Raw genomic sequence first — 16,016 nt, 5'->3', positions numbered from 1 at the left:
GAAAAGACACCCGCTTTAGTGCTGGGGTTTTGCTTCAGTGGTTTCAGGGTTTTTTTTTTCCTTTTTTAAAATGACACAGAATAGTTGTATCACAGAATCATAGAGTAATTTGGATTAAAAGGCATCTTTAAAGATTCTCTGGATCCAACCGCCCTGGCATGGGTAGCTGCACCTTCCCCTAGGCCGTGTTGCTCAAAACCCCATCCAACCTGGTCTTGGACCTTTCAATAATGAGGCATCTGCATCAGCTCTGGTCAAGAAGCCCACACTGGAGCGTGGCTTCTCTGGGAAGCCAACACTGGATAAGGCTCCCAGCGGAACCTGTGACCCTGTGCAGAAAAAGTCGATGCTGGAGGAGGTTTAACAGCAGGACTTATGACCTCTGGAAACACACACACTGGAGCAGTCTTTATCTCAAGTACTGCACCCTAAGGAAGAGACCCACACTGAAGCAAAGGAAGAATTTGAGATGTCCTTCGCTTGAGGAGGAAGTAGCAGCAGAGAGCTGTGATAAATTAACCACAGCCCCCATTCCCTTGCTTCACTGTGGAGGAGCAGGAGGTGGAGAATTCAGGAATAAAATTAAGCACAGAAAGGAGGAGAGTTTGGGTGGAAGGGGGTTTTAAATTTGTTTGTATTTCTTATTATCCTGCTCTGTTTAATTGGCAATAAATGAAATTATTTTCCCAAAATCCAGATATTTTGCCTGTGTTGGCAACAGCTGAATGATCTCTGTGTCTTTATCTCAGCCCATAAGCTTTACTCTCTCTGTGCTATTGGTGACAGGGGTGGAATGACTTGGTGGGTACCTGATGGCCAGCCCAAGTCAACTCACCATGGATTTGTCCCAAGATTTTTCAGTTCTGCTGATAAGATCACGACTTTCTGGCTGCCTAGCTGCCCATGACAGCTTAGTAGAGAAATGTCCTGATTCTTTTGTGGATTATCATATATGTTTCCCTGTTGTTTCCTAGTAATTCTGCAGGCCCTGGTTCTTTTATATTGTGCAAAATTCTACTTGCTTCCCCTTTTAAAAGGCAGGCATTGAAACAGGCAGACTGAAGCACAATATGTATTAAGAGACAGATTGAAATGAACTGTTTAATAGCACTGTATTAACCAAAGTGGAAAATAATGCTGAATATAACATAATCCCCTGATTTAAGTTAAACTACTTGAAAAAGAAGCATTTTGATTTTTTTAATAGTACATACAGTAATAATGAAAACTTGAATCTCATTTATGAACGTAATTCATACAGTAGCAGGAATCTTCTAAACACTTTCAGTTCTGCTTAAGAAAGATATGACTTACCATTAGGAACTTATGATTAAAATATTACTTCTTCATGCTGGCTTTTCTATTCTTAAAATAGATATATTATTACGGGACTGTGCTTGTGCTGAAGTGTCTACTTCCCAGCTCTTAGCAGTCTTTATTTATTAATGATACATAACTAGTTTCAACTTTATATTTATTTATCAAAATTGTCAATGGACAATTTATTTTTATCTGATTAAAATTTATCTTTTCTATTGAATATAAGTGTAAGTATGTACATATATGAAAATTTAATAAGATTTTTCACCATTCAAGATTCAACAGGTACCTCAAAGTGTCTCCTATAGGAAAATATTTGCAAATATAGTACCAAATATCTTTTTGAAAACTCCAGTATTTTAAACATTAAATAAATAATTGGATTTTTCCATTTAAAGAAATGCATTTCTAGATTTAATGAGTATTTTCTATTTCATATTTTCAAAGAAAAACTAAACTATATGCCTCATATATATATGCAATCATAAGTATCTTCTAGTCAATATGATTTGTCTGTTTACTTGTTTGTTTATTTCATTAGTTCTTTTCATTGAGAGCACACACAGTCCAGTATTAAGGGAATGCACTGAGGTCTTTAAGTCTACGTACTGGGCTACAGATCTACACATATATCTTGCATTCATATACATTCTAAGGAATAATGAGAAAATACACATACAAATACATCTGCAAAGATCAAAAGTTTATTAAGAGTATTTTGGAAAATTATATAATTTTCAGTAGCAGTGTTCTTTGAAAGTTAAAGTATTGTTGGTTAATAATCACTTACATTAATTTTTAATTATAAAAAAAATCAGAAATGCATATGAAGTAAGACAGTCAAGAGGGAAAGACCTTTAGAAAGAAAACTGCAGGATTTCATGATGTATATGTAATAAAATGCATCTCTAAGAAAAGGCAAAGACGCAGTACCTACTGTTATGTCTCAGAGGAGGTATCACAGCCCAACCAAAACCAGATTCTAGACTTTCTTCATCTGAATTTTATGTTAGCTATGAACAACAAAAAACTGTAATGATTAATTAAATACTATAACATCTACATTCCCTATTTATGTGAGGGATTCTTCTGCAGTAAAAAAAGTCACAAGACTTGGCTGACTCTTTTTCAGTGTGACTATTAAAGAAAGAAGAAAAAAACAACACATTATTTAGAAAGGAATTACTGAATACCCGGAAGATATTGGATTTTGGCTCAGTCAGACACAATTCAGTAATGAAAAATATGTTCTGTATTTGCAAGCCTTGGCTGATTGATGTCTCTGTGGGTGGGAGCACAGGACTTGTTACTCTGAGAAATAGCTCCATCTTTGACTTTCAACACCTCTTAGCATGTTATAATTTAGAACCAAAACCTTAATCTAATAATGACTTGTAAAGATAACTTTTCATATCCACTTGGCAAAAGTTTTTCTCCCATATTATGGTTTAATCAATATAAAATGAGGGGGAAAAAGACATAATATTAATTTGAAACATGATATGAATTAATATCATGAATTGCATGATACCTGTATAATTTGAAACAATCATAGATGATGCATATAGACATATTACTGTGTAATAGTTTAAATAATAGCATGATGTTATTAATTTTAATAGTATTAAACTCTAACACTGAAAATTTTTTTCTCCTGATATTTTTAAATGCAGATGCATATCTATATCTGTTCTTCACCCTATAGTCTATTGTTTGAAAGTCTTCTTCCAGTTTAGAACACATAGTAAAGGATATTCTTCTGGTGAAACTCACCAAATGAGTGAGGATATCAAGATAGTCATTTATAGTAGCAAAAAAGTAAGGTTTTCTAAGTAAGAATTCCAAAGCCAGTGGCTACAGCTAGCACTAAGATAGCAGCATTGTGAGATGAATGCCAGCACAATTTGGAGATGTGTTAGTTATCTTAGAAATCAATTGAATTGTATAATTCTAGAATAGGTGGATTAGATATATAAAGGCATCTATCCTGTACTGAACTTTAGTCTATACAAAACAAATTGTTTTGAAAACGGTGAGAAAACTGTACTTCATTAGATGAGAAAAATCTAATTAGTTGTACTTTTATACAAGACAAAAATATGTCAGTTTGAAGTATTACTGGTTTTCCCATGTGTTCCATATTTTCTACAGTCTTAATTTTCACTATTCTTTCCCCTGGATGGTGTAGTGTTATGATTCCTACTCTTTATTTCTTTAGAAAAAAGAATGTTTCATATATGGCAGTGCTTTTTTCCTCTCCTTTTTCATTAACTTTTGTTGTTGTTTTTAATGCTTGGTAGTTTTGTTTTAGCAATTTAGGAAGCAAATCTTAAATAGTCTATCAATAAGTGTATTCAGTTGTATTGGTTTTGCATGGTCTGTTTTTTGGCAGCAGGGAGCCACAAAGACGTCTTCTGTGAGAAGCTGCTGGAGGTTTCCACCACGTCCAACAGAATCTCTGATGGCTCTGAAGATAGACATGCTGCTGGCCAAAGCTGGGCCAATGAGAGTTTGGTAAAGCCTCTGTGATGGTATATTTAAGAAGAAAATCAAAACAAGGACATAGGTTTTTGCTTCTAGCCAGAGAAGAGGAGAAGGTGAGAACAAACATGTGAGGGAAACAACATGGAGACACCAAGGTAAGTGGAGAAGGAGGGGCAGGAGATGCTCCAGGCACCGGAGCTGAGATTCCATTGCAGGCCATAATGAAGACCATGGTGAAGCAGCTGCGCCCCTACATGGGGATCCATGGGGGATGCAGAGAACCACCCATAGCCCAGGGGAGAGGTGCCTACGCTGGAGCAGTTGGAGGAGGCTGTGATCCAGTGGGAGACCTCGTGGAGAGAGAGGGCTCTGCTCCCAGGCTGGAGCAACCTGTCCTTGGAGGAGTGCAGTCCATGGAAGGAGAGACCCACATCACAGCAGCTTTGGGAGGACTGTCTGACTGTGGCAGGGACTCACATTGCAGCAAGTGTGGTAGGACTGCTGCTCCTGAGAGTGGACCCACACTGGGGAATTTCCCGGAGCACTGTCTGCCATGGGAGGGACCCCACGGTGCAGCAGGGGAAGGACTTCTCTCCCGGAGCAGTGGAAGGAAACCTCTGTGATGAACTGACCAAACCCTCATGCCCTGTCTCCCTGTACTGTTGGTGGGAAGAAGGGAGGGTCTAGAGGGGGGGAAAGGTGTTTTAAGGGCTTATTTTGCTTCTCATTATCCTCCTCTGATTCTGTTAGTAATAAATTCACTTTGCAACTTAAGTTGAGCCTGTTTTGCCCTTGAAGTGTTTCTCTTGGTCCTTATCTCACTCACAAACCCTTTGCTGTTTTTTTTCCCCCTCCGCTGCTCAGCTGTAGTAGGGGAGGGTGACTGAGCAAACGACTCTTGTGGGTGCCTGGCACTGGGCCAGTGTCAAACCATGACATTGGTTTGCTATAAAAAGTTAATCAGCACCACCATACAAAACTGGAAGGATACACAGATTAGGAAATTGTGTCTCAGCATAGACTCTCAGTGCTCCAAAATCTTTAGAGCTTTGTGAGCCTACTGGATAGATTTTCATCCTATTAGTGAATATAAATCAACAGGGCTTTTAAACACCAAAGCTAGTTTCAATTTGAGCAAAAATTAGAACAAAGTCTTTTAAAAACAGAGAAAATAAAGTTACCAAAACCTATAAAACAGAAGTTAAAGGGCAACCCAGAGACTAACAACAAGGACAAGGCAAGCATATAGGTTTTGTTTCTTACTTTCTGATACCCACTCACATCATGTTAAAAAGAACATAATGCACTGTTCATAAACTACAAATAAAACAGATAACATCTGTAATGATCTTCAGCTTGTCACAGAGTTTAGAATTGCATGATACCTGTATCATTTTAACACAGGAATCAGTCATTGTGTTTACTTTTCTCGTGGAGGCTGGTTGCTAAATTCAGCACCAGAGACTATGGAATATTCTCTCTCCAAGAGAGAGATATACAGGATCCTGGACTTTAGAACAATTGCTCCACATTTAAATGAAACTTGACTTGCCACTTACCTGCAAAATACCTGGAGACAAACAACTCTTTGTAAACCAGTCTGAGTCTGTAGATATTTCCAGAGAATATGAATTCTCCTGATGGAGAAATTTAAATGTCATCCTTAGTTGACAGGTCCTTATGGTACCTAGTACATTTATTTATTGGACAATTGTTTATCTGTTTATTTAACTTCAGCAGTGCCTAGAAGCTCTAATGAATCAGTTTGGGTCCACTGAATTTCACCCTCCATCCATACAAAACAGTAAAATTGTTCCTTCACTGGTAAAGACACTGCTTTGAAAAGGTATGTAATAACCCACCTACTTTTAAGAAAAATGTCCACTGCCTTACTTTTTGAAATTTTCCTCTTTTCAGCAATGGGAGTTGGATTTCTTTTTTTTAATGTACAGAATGCTTAAATATATGTTGACTGAAAAGTCTAAAATGTTTGCACTGTTAATGAAGCATAGAGCTTACCTTTCATACAAAGTAACTGGTCTCATAATCAAAATGGTTTCCTGTTCCTTTTTTTTCCAAGAAAAAAAAAATCTTTATTATTTCCTTATCTGTTATTGTTAATATTTGACTATGAAAATAATCAAGAAGCATTAAGGGTATCATTATATTTTAATGAAACCCAAAACATCTTTTTCCGAGTTTGATTCTTTGTTCTTTTGATCTTTCAGATCTCAAGGGACTACAACCTAATTAAAATTTTAACTAGTTTTCATAAAAATATATTACATTGAATAATGTTCCAAAAGAATGCGTGATTTTTATTTCTACTTGTATAAAATACATAATATAGATGCAACTTTCTTTCTCTGTTAAAATTTAACAGAGCAGATCTGCTCACAGATAAGGCTCCAAAGTCTATAGTGGTTCTTAATAAGTTATTCCATTAGATTCTCTCAAGTAAAAGACTGTGAAATTAAATAATTTTACAGTAAATATACTTCAAAAGACTGATTAAGGATTAGATCATAAACCTTTCACTCCCTTTGATATAAAGATATTTGAGTTCAGTCCCATTAAAGCAAATTATTGTTTTAGCAATATTAGGTAATTACCATTATAATTAAAACTTGTTTTTAATAATAACAATAACACTTTTTTCCTAAATAAATGAAATAAAGAAAAATATTAGAATTAGGAAAAAAAAGTTGAGTTCAGGGAATCAGCAAATTTCTTTCTATGTGTCCCAGTCGAGAGCTAATAAATCTATTAAATTATTCCATTAAATGTTGCAGCAGTTTCCTTACTTCTACTGTTTTTTGATAAAAGTACATAGTTTTTTCCAAGATGGCTAAATATTTATTGTCAGAAAGATAAGGCCCTAAGGCCTAGATTATGGACATATTTTTATTTACTTGCTTTGAATGAATTAACGTGTAAGTAGACTTACATTTTGATCTAGAATGGATCCAATGGATAAAAAGATGTTGCTCCATAAAATATAAAGTAGTAATAAGTTTTCTTGAAGCTCAGAGACCTCATTCTCCATCCCTGTACTAAATGACAACAGAAAGAGATACCACTAAGTAAAACAATGTCCCAACAGCTTCTGTAGGACTTAAGAATATCAGTGTCAAGAACATCTGGACCTTTTCCTCAGCACTATAAATGGCACCTGAATATCTCAACTCATCCAAGTCTTTGTATCAGCTTTCTTATGAAGATAAAAAAAAAAAAAAAAAAAAAAAAAAAAAAAGTGTATCTTCTCTTTCCCAGAGAATTCTAAATTCATACAGCGGAAAGAATATGCTTTCTGCTTATTATTATTCTGGTTATATTCCTACAAGGACTTATTACAGGAAAAATTGTAGAATGTAATTATTCTAGATGGATGACAAAACTTTTTTTGTCTAGTGACAGTAGCTAATTTAGACTGGCTTTGAAAAGAAGGAAAAATCAATATAACAATCAGAATTGGTTGTTGAAAAAATCAGGCTATCATGGAAAAGAAAAGTTCCTTATTACAGTCCATATAATGTAACTTTCTAGAGAGAATAGTTTAGTATGAAGCCTTAACGTGATAACTGTTCCCCAAAAGCAGAACAAAAAATATAATCAAATGTTATGGTTTTATGTACTATTTTGTGGTTGGCTTCTTATAATGAAGCAATATTATTACTTTTCTATGCCCATGAATTGAAATTTAGTTCTTTTAAGTAAAGAGAAGATTCCTTGATGAAATTCCATGTTGAGTAATGACATAATGACATTATTTATCTCTCTCTTAGAAGAGTTTTTTTTGGGGGTTTTTTTGGTTTTTTTTTTTTTTTCATTTTGTTTCATGTTGCTTATCTTAAATATTCTGGAGGATATTTTTGGAGAGTCAGTTAAAACAATGCCTTTAAGTATTACGTAGATATTTTTTTTCTACAAATAATAAAAATACACTTTAAGAACTATTTGAAAAATTATAAAATCAATTATACATTTATATGACTAACATAAAATTATGCATTGACCATTCACATTTATTATATATGTTGTATCTCTGTATTTTGATAACTTGTGGGCTTTTCCTTGAAAATGTTGGAAAATAAATATGGCCCAAAATTATTTTCTTTTTCTGTCAGTTTCTATGTTTCTTTTCTCTTGTCCTTTTCCACTAGGCATATCCACCTATCAACAAGATCTATGATGCTTAAGGGTTCATCTGTTCTTTTTTCTTTATCTCAACTTGAAGATATCAATCCACCTTTATGTCATAATAAGCATGTCTAAGGAGGATACTATAAGCATAATAGTTTCAAACCCTCCTAAAGTGAGAAATAAGCAACAGAAGCAGATGAGCATAGACTTTTTATATGCAAATTCTCTTCATAATAAAGAAGGGAAGAAAATTGCACAAAGTGCGCTGTAACTACATAACTCTACATGAAACTATTGAAGTTTTCCATGTGTCATCTGTGGTCTTTAAAAGCACCTGTTAATGGCATTTAACTCTGTATACAAGATTTCACTGAAAAAGACCTCATTGAGTATGTTTCAGATTGAAAAAAACTTCAACTCCTTCAGAAGAATAAAAGTAAGTCAAATGGATTAAAATTCCAGAGAGTACTTAAAAATACATATTAATACTGGCAATATTCCAAAGAGGCATGTTCAATTAAAGCGTTTTCAAAGATATTTTTCCTGCTTTTTCATTTTCCTGATTTTCCTGCTTTTTCAACACCAAATTGTCATGGCTCAATCAGAAGTTGAATTATAGTGAGTAAATCAGTAAAGCTGAATATAGCAAAAGGTTTACCAAAATTAAGTCACAGCTACATTCCAAGAGGAGGGAAGCTGCTGTAACTCACACAGCCCTCGAAAAGGGAGGTGCTCTCTGGAGAAGACAGCATTCAGGAGATGGCATTCAGAAGATCTCAAACATCCCTTCACCTCTCTACAGACACAGCTTCTGGAAAACACTTAAGAAATTTTATCATCACATCCACTTAGGAAATGTATCATCACATCCAGTCTCTGGAGGCAAAATGCAGAGCAAACCACTTGCTCATTTTCAGGGTGAACTGCCCTTAATGCAAGATGCAAAACGGTGTAAAGGAGTAAAACTTATTTCTATTTTTACTTATTTATTTATCTTTAACTTACTTCATTTAATTTGGCATACTCTACCAGAAGGACAATTAGCATATTTATTAGTATAGAGCAAATGAATCTTCTATAAGTTGCAGACACTGTAATATAATTTTTTAGAATACCATTCTTATGAAGCCTGTGTGGTTGAGAGACATGCTTTTAATATTTTCCTGCACTCCTAAGTATCTGCACAGAATGTTGATGTAGATCCTAGCCTTCATGTTCCTTATTTGAAATAAGGCAAAATTCTAAAACTTATGGATGCAAATACTTTTAAAGACAATTATCTCAGCATTGGAAAGAGTGATATAGAAATTTGGGTGCAGATTTGCATAAAATGAAGAAACTAATAAAGCCATTGGAGGGTTCAGACAAAATTCCTCTAAGTTTTTTCACCAATAGAAGTAAAGAAACAAAGGAAAGTATATTTTCTATTCAGTGCCCAGAAATGTTGATCAATAATATTGGGCCTTAAAATAGTGTTTATGATAAGGTCTAAGCTTCTGAATTCTCTACAGTCACATTTCATTTGAAAACATTGTATGACTCCTCCATTAACTGTTCTGAAAGATGACAGTGATTTGTGCGTGATAGCAAGTGAAATACTCTCTGAATTTTAACACAGCTGAAGTGAGCAAAATATGAGTTCATGAAGCACTTGTGCATATACTAAGAGAAGTGACAGGATGGTTACTACCTGTTGTAGCACAATGCCACCTTGGAGGTATTTGGGCTTAGCCCAGATGTGTCAATCACTTCTCCTTTCCCCACCCTGACACCTGCCAGCACTGTCTGTCACTTCTGGAATGCCAGAAGGGTGTCGAGTGGTTGGGCAGATTCAAAATATGCCCTCTTTCTCTGGGGGGCATTGGGCCATCCAGGTGTCCTTTGTCCCCTGAGACCTCCTCTCCCGTACCTGGTTGGTGGCTCCCTGTCCCTTCCTCCTCCCTGCCCCTGGGTAAAAGGACGAGTAACCACGCGGTCCAGGAGGTCTGTTGGAGCTGTTGCTAGATTCAGAGGCCTGCAGGCCAGAATAAAAACTCTGGATTAAACCCTCTGTCAGAACCAACTCCTTTCCTTCACCATTGCCTTAAAAGCTTCTCTGACAGTGGGAAACGTGAGGAGTGGAACCTCTGCGAGGAAGCTCTATCTGCTGCACCCTGAGCTCTGGCTTGCCTGGACTTGTCTCCATGTGCCCAGCTGCAACATCCAGCTAGCCAAAGGTGTCTCTGGGGCAAAACACCACAGTGGCCAATGTCTGGTTCAGCAGCAGGGGCCAGACAAGCCAAGGCATGTCCCGTCTGCAATACTGGTAATCTCAATAACTATCCATACCAGATTATCTTCAAGTCAGTTTTACACTTCATTTTCTCACTGGAAGGTCACAAAATGGATGACAGATTCATCCTTGTCTTATAAGGCTACATATGTTGGTACAGATCCCTCTGAAACTGGAGACTAATATAGATGAGCTAACTGGAGCCACCTCTTTTCTGACCTACTAGTTTCCTGTGTCCCTTGGGCTTCAGAATGTTTCTGATTCAGCTGTAGCAATATTCTCACAGTATGTGTGTTCACTTTCTCTCTGTAGATTTGCAATGCAGAGCATCACTTTACAGCTTACACTTTACAGCTTCTGGAAACTACCAGAGATTTCAAGAGTTGGCATTATTGAAGTGTGCAACTGTTGTGAAAGATTAATACAGTACTGTATATCACTAATATGACTATAGTTAAGGAACATGTAAACCATATTTTTGAAAGTTTGTCTCTGAACACAGCAGCATTCTGCAGTGTGGGCATCTTTCTGAGACTTCTTATAATAAAGAAAGTGAGTTTTCCAAAACTATGTTGTTATTGAAGCTCTCAATATTGTCAGAGGCTGACTCCTCAAGAAATTTGAGCACCCTTTTTCCAAACTTTTTAAAATGTCAACTGTCTAATAAATCAGGCCTTAAAAAACTTAACATACTAGTTAAGTATTAGCATCTTGATAAAATAAGTAAGGAAAAATTACTTCAGTCTTGTCTATGACATGTCATGGTCTGTCAGAGTCATTGCTCTAACTTCATGACTTTGTTAAACATTACCAAATGGAAAATAAGATCCTTTGTGAATACTGAAAGGGACCAAAATCATGTTCTGACTTGAATTATTTGCTGATTTAAAACAGAAAGGCTAGTTAAACCTAATAGGATTTGGTTTAAGAACAGCAATAAATTGTGCTATGGTCTACTTGGTAGTATCTCCCTGCAATATCATTTCTACCAACTCAAAAATGTGCAAGACAAGTATTTTAACATCAGTTACTGATACTGAAGATGCTAATCTCCAAAGCATACACTGTGAATCTACACTGAACAGAATTAGATTAATAATTAGATACAGGAATGAGATCCAGGCAAGAAAGAGTTTTACCATGGTTTCAAAAAAATGCTCACAGACTCCATCTGTGTGACTGAAACTGTTCATCCTTCTCTCATCCTTGTAGTCTACATGTAATTTCTACATAAAATAATGATTTTAAAAAATCTGCTCATAGCTGTTAGAATACATTTATTGTCTTTTTACCTGCTGTCTAAAAGTGTCTAGAAATATGATAGGCCACTCCAAGGCTAAGTTTTTTTGTAGGAAATCTGGTCACGGGTTGTTTCTGACAGTTTTTGTGGTACTGGCCTTAGTCTTTAAGTTCTAATATTGTAAATTTAGATGACATTTATTTCCCATGATGCTTACTTGACTATGTTTATCTTGTCACTGACAAAAAAATTTGAGATTAAAAAAGCATAAGATGTCTTATGAAGATAAGTATAGTTGGAGACAGAGGTCTACAGGTTTCAGTGAACTGGTACAGCCTGAAATAAAATGTTATGCCTGCAGTACTGCAGTACTCTGAAATACTATACATATTCTTAAATCTTCCATGTAACTGTCAGCAAGGCATTTACTAATATATTTGACATTTTTAAAATTTTCAATGCATCCTTATTCTGAATCTCTCCTCAAAGGAAGAACAGTGCATTACACAAAGTGTTTTGTCCTGGTAGGAATCTCTTTATTGTATTGTTTGGGGTTTTTTTTCAGCCTGCTTTTCAATGCACTTTTCAGAAAAGCAGCCCTGAAATCGAATGCAGTGCTGGGAATAGAGCTGTGCCTCCAACTCATATTGCCTCCCAGGAAAGGTCTAATCTTCACAAAAATAATTTATATCTTTTGGTATTTGGTATCCACTAGCTCTTCTCACTAAATCATCGTAGTTAAAGAACTTTCTTTATGATTTATAATAATTCTCCATTCATAGTCATATAAGATGAAATACTAGCTACAAAAAATTAGTGGGAGAATGAGTTTCATGATAGGGGGAATGCATCGTGATAACAAAATAACATTTTGTAAAATGAATGCAGATTTTTCTCTGAGAAGCTTCACTTTGAATGCTTAGCAGTTCCTGGCTTGAATATAATCTAGGCATTGTTATGCTCTGTTTAAGTATAAAATCTCAAAGTTATTTCAGTAGTAAAAATGTATTTTTAAAAGGTTCTTTTCCTTCCTTCAGAAAACAGTGGAAAACATACTCCATAATCAGTCATCTAGTTGGTACACTTGGAAGTTTTTCCTTATTTAGAATATACATTACTTCTGTGATTTTATTCATTATGCATGAGTAACCAGTCATTCTGTTTTTAAATTATTCCAAATTGAGTACTGAAATGCTTTATATCAAATAATTGAAAACATGCTTTTATTTTAAAAAACTAAGTATGGTCTTAAATCTTTATAATTTTCAAAGTATTTTTAGCTGATGCTGAACACTGAGCAAATGCCAAGTTTTTGGCTGAATGAAATCAATGTGTTTGACAGGCTTGCTTTTTATCAGTATATAAATATCTATTCCTATTATTTCTCAACCTGCTACTTTTGACCAGCTGATTGGTAAGATATAACTTTTACAGAATGGATCTACATTCTCAAGGATATAAACAAATACATGTACTGTATTGTGTGATTTTGAAATCTGCTTTCCAAACAAATTCTTAATTCCAAATCCTTAATTCTTAAACAAAAGCAAATATAATTCATAAATTGTACCTTAATGCAAATGATTGTCTATGTTTTATGTAATTTCTTTTACTCTGACCCTAACGTCAGTGGATTGTGTGAAAAGGGATACTATCTTGAAGTATATGAATGCTCCTATTGAAGATGTGCCTTTAAAATTAAGCACAGACATTAGTGAAAAATGCTAGCTTCACAAATTTTTTTTCCATTATATGCAGAAGCTCATTCAGCACAGTGAATGAATGAATTACTGATAGTCCTGAAAGGTAGCCTCTCCATCCACTTGAATATACATTTTTCACCAGAAATTCCTTAGTCTTTAATCTTAAATCCTACCACCGTCACATGTTTATCATTAGCACATTGCACAAATGGCCTCCATGTCCTTTATGTAAGTGCCAGGACTGAAAAATTTTCATTACTTTCAAAGATCAAGTTAAAAAAAAAAAAAACTACAAAGTAATAACACATTATAGTGTATGACATAATGCCATTATAACTTGGGAAAACTGCATTGCTGGTTTCTCTGGGTATGAATTATTCTTCCTGACTTACTTACAATATCTTTATATGATGCTGCATCTTCATGAGGTGTAAAAAATATAAAGGAGAACTATGCAAACAAAAGAAATCTCACTTCTTTTTTGTTTTAGCCAATAACACCAATATCTAGGTTGCTAGAGACTGAGGTCAAAAATAGAAAGTTCTGCTCATAACATGATGATCAAATTGATCAAGAACATGAAGAAAAGCTCCATTTTTTATTTCTACATCAAAACATTGGCACTTGGGTTTTTTTTGTAGTGCTCTTTAATAAATGCAAAGCAGTGTCAAGAACAACTGGAATTAGAATATTTTAGAACTTCAGATAACTATCTTCTATAAAACATATATGATAAAATATAGGAATTATGGACTTTCCTTTTCCATATGTAATTGCTGACAATAGTGTGCATTTCATCCATCATACTAAGCTATGACTGCATTCAATTAACTTAATATGGTGCTAATGCAATATGGAAGAGGTAGCACTCATTCATCATATTGTATTATAGCAGTAATGCAGTAGTATTGTATTAGACTGATGTAATAAGGCTCTTAATAGAAGGCAATAAAACTATTATCAGGAAAGTGCCATTAATACCTGGGATTTTTAAAGGCCATGTCTGTTGTGCTTGTAAATCTTTTACTTGCCAAGATGCAATAAGAAAGACCCTCTGAGACTGCAGAAGCACTTGAGTATGTGACATTATGAATGTGCTATTTTTGGCTTTTCAATGGAGGAGCACATCTTATAGCACCTAATAAATCTGTGCTGAGGGTTGAAAAGCATATTTTTCTGTTGAACAGTAGGCTGTAATATAGTAGAGCTATATAAAAGGTCACAACAAGTTCTAAAAATTTATTCATTTTTCTATGACATCAAGGCCAATTCCTTTTTCTCTCTACTAGGAACAAGAGAAGGGTTTTTTTGTAACCTCTATTTTTCATAAGACATACTAGATTATTCAAAGATCTTTACTTGTTCTGTGATTTTATTTCAAGAGGAAAGGTTTATGTTAGAGTTTACACATGCTCTGTGTTTGTTAAATTTGGTTTATACACAGGGGACCAAACCCAATTGATTACTTTCACTATCAAAATACTCTGTAAAAGTGGAACTTCAATCAAGCCTCATTTGTTTTCAGAAAGACACGGACTATCCTCATAATCTTGGTTGTTTCAGTTTGGGGGTATTTTGGTGGTTTGTTTTTTTCCCAGTTTGACAGAGATTTATGGTACAACATAAGCTTGTGCAGGTAAGATTTTTTTGTCAGATCATATTGCTTTTTTTAAAAACCCCAAATTTATGGCATGACTGTATTAATCTAATATAATTTATACCATATGCAACATTTATAATTATTTTATCAAAGCATGAATACTGAAGTGCTATATGAGGAGCATATAGGACAATATTCTACCATGTGTTTCAGTTTCATCTAATGCAACCCGGAAATAAAATTTATTGTTCCAGATAGAACAACTCCCTCTGCACAGTGCTGAACGAGGGTTTATTAAATGCTAGTTAAAAAAAGGGAATATTTTTACAGTGCTGGGCAATTTCTATGTCTCTCTCCCAGCCCAGGTATTATTTCCTCATCCTGATGGTTCTGATTGTGCTTGCATTTCTCACTAGGTTCATAGGTCTAGATTGCATTGTTGTGCAAAATGTTCTTATTTCAATATCAGTTTACTATGAAGATTCACACAAAGGAAAAAGGGTGCTATTTATATTCTGTTCCCACTAGCCTGGATCACTGTAACTACTATAAATCTGAATGCCCAAGCTCCCTGGCATATAGGGTGCTACTGCCTATGTGTTCCACAGCTCAGCTCTTTGGCTTGCCCCAAAAAAATTTCTCTTATAATTTAAGCCTCTAATTCCAATTTTCCAAATAAATAATCATTAAATTAAATAATGTGAATTGTTAAAACTACATATGCTGAAAAAAAAAAAAAAAAAAAAAGAGTAGTTTTGGAGTGAAAATAAAGATGTGGAAATCCTCTTTGAGCTATGCCATGCGCTGTTCCCCAGTTTCCTTCCCCTCCCCCACTACCTCCCTGCCAAAGAAAAGGCACAAAATAAAACCACAAAACAACAACAACAACAACAACAAAAAAAAAAAAACACAAATGAAATAAAATTAAATCTGGCTAATCCAGAAAATTAGGTAAATAAATGAAATTGTATTTCCCAGTTTTAAGAAACTCTAACATCATATAATGCTCATATTCCATTTATTCTTAATGTTTTCCCCTCACTAGTATATATATATAAATATATCCCACCCAAATCATAATTATAGCATAAAATTAAAAAAAATCATAAATCTTTCTAAAGACTAAACTTGTGATATTGACCTGTTATTACTGCAGAGAAAAAAATGTATCTGTGTTGTAACAGCGGATGTTTTCTAAATCTATTTATCACAAAACCAGAGAACTGGATAAACATTCAAGACAACACTATCCAG

This window comes from Taeniopygia guttata, chromosome 2 (genome assembly GCF_048771995.1).
Source record: "Taeniopygia guttata chromosome 2, bTaeGut7.mat, whole genome shotgun sequence".
In the NCBI taxonomy this organism is placed as follows: Eukaryota; Metazoa; Chordata; class Aves; order Passeriformes; family Estrildidae; genus Taeniopygia; species Taeniopygia guttata.
This window is presented reverse-complemented; position numbering follows the sequence as displayed.